At 46.2% G+C, this 8,043-nt stretch overlaps 4 non-coding genes across 4 annotated transcripts; 1 reads left to right on the top strand and 3 right to left on the bottom strand.

The window, feature by feature from the left end:
* The first annotated feature begins 1,401 nt into the window (after positions 1 to 1,401).
* Positions 1,402 to 1,483, top strand: trnas-gcu (transfer RNA serine (anticodon GCU)). The gene has a single exon. It is a non-coding gene; the product is annotated as a tRNA-Ser (tRNA).
* Positions 1,484 to 7,038: 5,555 nt separating this feature from the next.
* trnar-acg (transfer RNA arginine (anticodon ACG)) lies at positions 7,039 to 7,111 on the bottom strand. Its single transcript has one exon. It is a non-coding gene; the product is annotated as a tRNA-Arg (tRNA).
* A 428-nt stretch (positions 7,112 to 7,539) lies between these two features.
* Positions 7,540 to 7,611, bottom strand: trnay-gua (transfer RNA tyrosine (anticodon GUA)). The gene has a single exon. It is a non-coding gene; the product is annotated as a tRNA-Tyr (tRNA).
* Positions 7,612 to 7,762: 151 nt separating this feature from the next.
* trnae-uuc (transfer RNA glutamic acid (anticodon UUC)) lies at positions 7,763 to 7,834 on the bottom strand. The gene has a single exon. It is a non-coding gene; the product is annotated as a tRNA-Glu (tRNA).
* Positions 7,835 to 8,043: the final 209 nt, after the last annotated feature.

Below are 8,043 nucleotides of genomic sequence, written 5' to 3'. Positions count from 1 at the left end.
TATGTGTTTAATATAGTATCAACTAAATGTTATAAATTGTTATAATGTTTTATATTAGAAGCTGCTGAGAGCATTAGACCAGATCAAATCAGCTCATCTTCAACTGAAGGAAGCAGCATCACACTGTCCTGTACATATGATGGATCGGTTCGTAGTCTTTACTGGTATCAACAAAAACTTGGATCAAACCCAGAATTTTTGCAGCTGATTGTTGAAGATAGTGAAGATGTTAAAACGGCTCGAACGTCTGACCCAAGAATCTCAATGAAACGCTACAAAACCAAAACAAAAATAGATCTGGAGATCGTCTCTGCTGCAGTATCTGATTCTGCACTGTACTACTGCGCCATGGAGCCCACAGTGACAGGAAATACAGCTATACTGTACAAAAACCTGTTATCAGAGGAGGGAGCTATTGTCATGTTTACATTGTATCACTTGCTGCTTCTTATATCCAAAGTCTGTTTATCTAATAAGCAATCAGTGTTTTAGCTCAGTGGTCCTTAAATGATTTTGTCTCATTCTTCCTGCAGACACTTCTGAAGGTGTACAACAGCACAGGATGTTCATTATCTGCACGTTTGATATTGGGGAAAGGTTAGGACTACAGACAGGCTGCATGGACGTCCCTGCAAAAGATTTCCTCTTAAAGGCAGCATATGTTGCTCTAAAATCTCAATGTACTTTCCTGCATTAATGCTGTCAGAGAAGTGTAAATGATATGGTAGTGACACAACACCATTTGCTGAAAGCAAGAGTTTCAGGGGTATTGTTCAATGTTTAATGGCTTGGTTTTCAATGAGGATGGGATTCAAACCCATACGTGCAGAGCACAATGGATTAGCAGTCCAATCGCCTTAACCACCTCAGAACATGCTCTACCTCCATGAAGTAAGCCAAAAACACAATTGCACTAAAAAAAATGCCTGTATAAGATGTGCTGTTTCTCTCTGGTGTTACAGTTGTATTTTATGTGAGTAGTACCAATATGTTGTAAAGGTGGAGTTTAATTATCAGAGCTGAAAGCAAGAATTTCAGGGGTTTTGATCAATGTTTAAAGGTCTGGTTTCCAAAACCACGCATGCAGAGCACAACAGATTAGCAGTCCAACACCTTAACCACTCAGCCACCTCGTCTCAACCTGCCTAGAAAAATGTGTTTCTGGGCCAATTGGTCTGATTGATCAACCCAGACGGCTTGAACAGCTACATTGCCTTTTAAGAAATATCTGGGTGTTTACCAGAATGTGCACGCACACTGCATTAGTGCATTATTTGTTAACAGTCAGTTTTAAAAAGAACTAAAATAAAATTAGCTTTCTGCTCTTCAGTCTTTTACAAATCTACAAAAGCTACATTGATCAATCAGACCAATCAGAGCAGAAACAAGCAGGTAAAGCAAGACGAGGTGGCCGAGTGGTTAAGGTGATGGACTGCTAATCCATTGTGCTCTGCACGTGTGGGTTGGAATCCCATCCTTGTTGAAAACCAGATTTTTTAACATTGAACAAAACCCCTGAAACGGTAGTTACGAATGTAACTGTGGTTATGTGAGTAGTGGATGACCGCCAGGGCGGTGCCTAGTAGTGGATAATCCCATGCGTGCGCACTTCAGACCGAGATATTTTATACCAAATTAGTCACACGTGACCCCTGCAGTGATGTCACTTACTGTATAATACACCTGTGACTCACGCAGTCTTCCTCAGGAACCTGGAACGTCTCGCACACTCCGAGTGACCAGGAACCCTGGCGGTCATCCACTACTCACATAACCACAGTTACATTCGTAACTAGCATTATGTTTCGTATCTCCTGACCGCCAGGGCGGTGCCTAGTAGTGGATGATTTATGCCCACGCCGTCACGAGGAGTGCTTCAACTTCCACTCATGGTAAGGGACAGGACAGCCAGTGCAAAGCTAGACCAGGCTGCAACATTCACGTTGTAAAAGCATGAAAAACGTACATGGCAAAGATAAACACACAAACCTCCGCAATGGGGACCCCTCTTAAAGCGGTCCAAGATGTGGAAACTCTTCTGACAGAGTGACCAGATGACAATGCGGGTAAAGGACAGTTGTATGCCGTGTAGGCCATTCCAATGACCACCGTCAGCCAGCGAGAGACTCGCTGCTTAGAAAAGCGATGACCACGCTTAGCGTCCGAGAAACAAACAAGAGCTGATCTGCCTTTTGCACAGACGCAATAGCAGATACATAGCATCTCAACACTCTGACAGGGCCCAAGAGCTGATGCCTGGGGTCAGACTGATCGTTATATACCACCAGACTAATAGACTGGTTAATAAATTCTGTCCCGAGAACTTTCGGAAGAAGAGCCGGGTTTTGTCTCAAGGTCTCAAGATGCCCCATCCAGGCCCCACCTGAGACACTCTGGGCTAACCGAAAGCGCATGCAACTCGCAAACATGCTTCGCCATAACAATAGCCAGCAAAATGCTGATTTAAGGGACAACCACTTGAGACCAACCTGGTCTAGAGGCTCAACTGAGCACTGCAAACATGTTACAGCACCAAGGGGAGGTTCCATGGTGGCGGACGAATCACACGGGGGGGTCTAAGCCTCCTCGCACCTTTTAAGAAGGCCACAACAAGCTTGTGTGAGCCCAGAGATGAACTATTATTCAAGGTCACTTGGCTCGATAGAGCGGCCACGTAGAGCCTCAGAGTGGGTGAAAACCTCCTAGAGTCCAGCAACACTTGAAAGAAGGAAAGTATTGTTTCCACAGAACAGGAAGGAAGATCAACCAACTGTTCCGTGCACCAGTTCACAATGACTGCCATCTACCACCATACAAAGCTCGAGTAGATGCTGCTCTGGCATTTAGGATAGTGTTTCGCCCTCCTGGAAGACATGAGGAGAGTTCATTGTCAGCCCTAATGGCAACAGCCAAAGCTAGAAAAATTCTGGTCGTGGATGCCACACTTGACCCTTCAGTTGTGAGAGGAGGTCTTTTCTTAGGGGGAGCCTCCACGGAGTACCCGAAGTAAGACAGTAACCAGGGAAAACCATGGTTGTCTTGACCATCAAGGCGCTACCAGAAGAACCTTGTGGCCCTCCTCCTGAACCCTGCCCAGCAGTGCTGGCAGGAAAGGGAGCAGAGGGAATGCAAACAGCAAATCTCTCGGCCAGTTGTGGGGTAATGCATCCTGACCGAGTGGGCTGTCCCGCTGGTGTTCCGAGAACCATAGCGGACAATGAGTTGTGTCCGGTGAAGCGAGCAGATCCATCCGTGACTGGCCAAGCTTCTTCCATATTAGGTGAACCACATCCGGGTGAAGTCTACAATTACTTGGGGCTCAGAGACTGCTTTGAGAGAGCGTCCGCTGTCCCATTGGTCGTCCCTGCCAGGTGAACAGCCTGCAGAGAGAGGAACTCCGGATGTACTAGTGTCCACAGCTCCTTGCCAGATACAAGAGCGCTCAGGATCTGGTGCCACCGCAATGGTTTATATGATAAACCATGCTCAGGTTGTCTGTGTGTACCAACACATGCTTGCCCTGCAAACTTTGGGAAAAAGAATTCCAAGGCAAGTTTTACGGCACATAGTTCTTGATATTGATGTGTTCTCGAGCTTGGCTCATAGACCAAGTGCCCTGAACCACCTGTTCCGGAAGCTGACGCATCTGTCGTCACCACTTCCCTGCGTGTGGGTATTTGCCCCATGTTCACCCCTGACAAGATAAACTTTTGGAGAGCGCCATGGTTTGAGAGCTGGCAGACACTCTTCACGGACCTACATATGCCTGTGGCATACAGGATCCAGATTGAGAGAAGTGAACCATATCTGAAAAGGTTTCGTGGAGTTTCCCCAATGTAACAACCTGTGCAGCCGCTGTAAGGAGGCCCTGGAGATGCAGTAGCCTTAAGAACAGAACTCCCATGCTGAGTTTCAGGCGGCACACACGAGACAGGATTGTTCGTGTGCGGGTCCTGGGAAGCGAGGCTGGCATAGACAAGTCTAGCAGCCTGCAAATAAACTGGATCTTCTGGACAGGGAGGAGGATGCTCTACTCCCAGTTTATTGCTAAGCCAAGCGCTTGGATGCAAATCAGCGGCCACTGTGTGTCCACAAGTGCCCATGCTCTTGAGGGGGGCACACACAAGCCAGTCGTCTAGATAAGGAAGGATTTTTAATCCATGAGGGGTGCCAGAGCTGCCTGCTGGAGCATTCAAAAGGGAAGAGCCTGCGGGTAAGAATTCGACCGACGGAGGTCCAGAATTGGCCGGAAGCCTCCGTCCTTTCTGGAACAACAAAATGATAAATAGAAGCCCTCTGGTTGAACATGAGGATCCGCCACCTCTATTGCTCCTCTCCTCAGGAGGGAACAAACTTCCTGAGAGAGAGTGGAAGCATGAACTTGCCCACGAACGCTGGTTACACGTGTGGAACCCAGCTGTGAATTCGGCAGTAAGGTCTTCTCCGGCAGGAATAGAGAATTTATCGGGTGTGACAGCCCACATAAAGAACTTACTAGTTTTTGGGGCTGTTGGAGTTGGGGCATCAAGTCCTAGTTTGGCCAAGGCCAACTTTAAGGCGCTGTGCACTTGAGCAGAGTGCGCAGGGGTGGCTGTCGGAGCACTGGCTTCGGAGTTACGCGAGTGCGAAGCAGAGAGAGACCTCGACCGTGCTGAAACAGCTGGCGGGGAACCACCCGGCTGTAGAAAAAGACCTGAAGAATCCGGCATTTGATGCTGCTATAGAAAGTGCATCATCTTCTTTTGGTTGGTATGCTTTGCTCCGGGATACTATAGCATCTAGTTTGTCACTAAACATAAATAACGACTTCAACTGTGACAACTCATCGGAGAACGAGCCCATGCATTCCGACAGCGCCATGGACCGTCTCTTTTTCCTCTGCATAGGACCTGGTCCCTCCGAGGGCCGCTTTGCAGTGTTGCTCGTGCCGCGCTGAGGTGCCGGTAACGCAGTCTCGCACCCAATCTCTAGCCCCGCTAGCCTTTCTCGGCGGCGGTCTAATGCAATAATCGCACAATCAATACACCGGTTCACCAAGGCTTCACGAAGGTGATCCAACCAAAGACATGAAGGGCATAACTCATGCCGTCGTAAGTCTCCAAGGCAGCAAGGCACTGGTTACAACTGTTCAACACACGACGGTTCTGAGTTGTTGATATCGCTGTTTCACTCCTAGTACTGAGTAGTACTAAAAAGGAGTAAAAAACTGCACCGAGTACAAACTCGAGGTGAAAACGGCGTGACCACGGTACACACGCTGAGCAATGCTATCGTTATAATATCATGAGCTGTCAGCTCACAAAACACCGAGTATGAAACTCTAGGTGAAACACTGAACGCCAGGTAATCTTTCCAGTTATCACCGAGTATGAAACTCTAGGTGAAACACTGAACGCCAGGTAATCTTTCCAGTTATCACCGAGTATGAAACTCTAGGTGAAACACTGAAGCCAGGTAATATTTCCAGTTATCACCGAGTATGAAACTCTAGGTGAAACACTGAACGCCAGGTAATCTTTCCAGTTATCACCGAGTATGAAACTCTAGGTGAAACACTGAAGCCAGGTAATCTTTCCAGTTATCACCGTGTATGAACCTCTAGGTGAAACACTGAACGTCAGGTAATCTTTCCAGTTATCACCGAGTATGAAACTCTAGATGACAAGGCTGTGTTGCTAATGTAAAAGCAATCTTTTCCATAACTCAGAAGCAATGTCACTTAACACCGAGTACAGAACCTTAGATGAAAGCACTAAATTATTACGAGTAATCTACTCGATACAGCGAATGAGTGTTGGCTTCACTTAACACCGAGTATAAACTTTAGGTGAAGAGAAATGCGCTGCTAGTGCTCGGAGTTGTAACTTTTCGAGCAGTGCATTCCACATAAAAAAACGAATGTTACTCTAGGTTAGCACGAACTAACTCCTGTAGTACATAAGCGTTACTTACCTGAGTTCCACGTACAGTATCAGTTCAGCTTACTCCACACCGAGTAATCTCCAGGTGGGAAATGAAGAAAATCCAGTAACAAACACAGCTTCTCTGGCTCATTCTCACACCGAGCGCACTCTAGGTGGATTTGGTTGCCAGATCCCGCTGGATTACTCACAGCCCGTAGAGGACGAATAAAATTCGTAGCTCCGACACTAAGTGTCACCGGGCTGAGCTACGGTCTTGAAGGCGAGACGAGAAAAGAGGAAGACTACGTGAGTCACAGGTGTATTATACTGTAAGTGACATCACTGCAGGGGTCACGTGTGACTAATTTGGTATAAAATATCTCGGTCTGAAGCGCGCACGCGTGGGATTATCCACTACTAGGCACCGCCCTGGTGGTCAGGAGATACGAAACATAACTCTTGCTTTCAAGCTCTGTGCAAAACATTGGCACTACTCACAAAAAACACAACTATAACACCAAATAGAAACAGTTCATCTTATACAGCCGTTCTTTTAATATAATGTTAATAACATACAGATTAGTAACCACACGTTGTTTAAAGGTCTCCACTTTGTGGATTTGTGGAGCTGGATTATTGAGCATGCATTAAGAGTTTAAAAGGTATTGTGTTCGATGAGAATAGAACTCAAACCTACACGTGCAGAGCACAATGGATTAGCAGTCCATCACCTCACCATAACCTTTTTATGGGAAAAGTAATTAATTAATATCCCTTTTTTATGGTTAGAAAATTGATTCCTTAAGAGAATAATAAATTTTTTTTGATGTGCAATAGATTGTTTTTTCCTAAATAGACAGTATGGGGAGCTCTAGTCAGTTTCCTCAGCTGGCGAGGTTAATGCCTAAACAGAGCTTAGAGGGAGCTCTCGCAGGTTTTCCTCACAACTCACATTACAGCAGTGAGAAAACATCACGTTTGAGTCTTCTCATTTATTTTCTGCCCTTTCCATGGGTACAACACTGACGCCAGCATAAGTCACTTCTTTCCACTTTGACAAGACCTGCATTGTTGGATCTGAGGTACCAAGAACCATACACAAGGAGTTAGAAAGAGAAAAAACACACAAGGTAACAGAGCCAGCCAGGAGTCGAACCTAGAATCTTCTGATCCGTAGTCAGACGTGTTATCCATTGCACCACTGGCCCCTGAGGGACTGCGCTTGTGACTTTGCTGAAGCTCCGGCCTCATTTTTGTCTTTTGACCAAGGAGAGAATGGAAAACTTTGAAGCATGGCATACAAATGAACCCTGCCGTGAACCGGATTTGCTTCTGGGCTGGGAGTAACAGAGAAAGTGTTTAGGTTTAGCACCAGGTTAGACAACTTGTCTCTTGCAGCTTTGGAGCCAACAAGTAAAACCTCTGTTTTATCTGAATTAAGTAAAAGAAAATTACATGACATCCAGTTTTTTATGTCGTTTACACAATCTTCTATCTTACTGATTGTGTCAGTATCATTTGGTTTGGCTAATATATACAGCTGTGTGTCATCTGCATAGCAGTGAAAATTTATGCCATGTTTATGAATAATTTCATTAAATAATTAAAATTTGAAGCGCGGCATACAAAAAGACCCTGCCGTGACCCGGATTCAAACCGGGGTTGCTGCGGCTACAACGCAGAGTACTAACCACTATACGATCACGGCATTCCAGCGGTCAGCCACGTCCAGCTTACGTCGACTGCTCCCTGATAGACTGCAGTCATAGTTCCAACAGAACAAGCCTCTTGAGCTACAGCAACATGGCGCAGAGGAACTAATAGTTAAAGTTTTGCTCAAGTCCTATCATAAAGACGAATTCCCAAACAGGGAGTCGAACCCGGGCCGTCTGGGTGAAAACCAGGAATCCTGACCACTAGACCATATGGGAAACAGAAGAGCTGGTGAACGGCTGATGCCAGCATCAGTCACTTCTCTCCACTTTGACAAGACCAGCATTGATGGACCTGAGGTACCATACACAAGGAGTTAGAAAGACAAAAAAGGCACAAGGCAAACGAGCCAGCCAGGAGTCGAACCTAGATTCTTCTGATCCGTAGTCAGCCACGTTATCCATTGCGCCACCGGCCCCTGAGAGAC

The sequence above is a fragment of the Trichomycterus rosablanca genome, chromosome 4 (genome assembly GCF_030014385.1).
Source record: "Trichomycterus rosablanca isolate fTriRos1 chromosome 4, fTriRos1.hap1, whole genome shotgun sequence".
Classification (NCBI taxonomy): domain Eukaryota; kingdom Metazoa; phylum Chordata; class Actinopteri; order Siluriformes; family Trichomycteridae; genus Trichomycterus; species Trichomycterus rosablanca.
The sequence above is the reverse complement of the archived record's forward strand: the minus strand, read 5'-3'. Positions and strand labels throughout refer to the sequence as shown.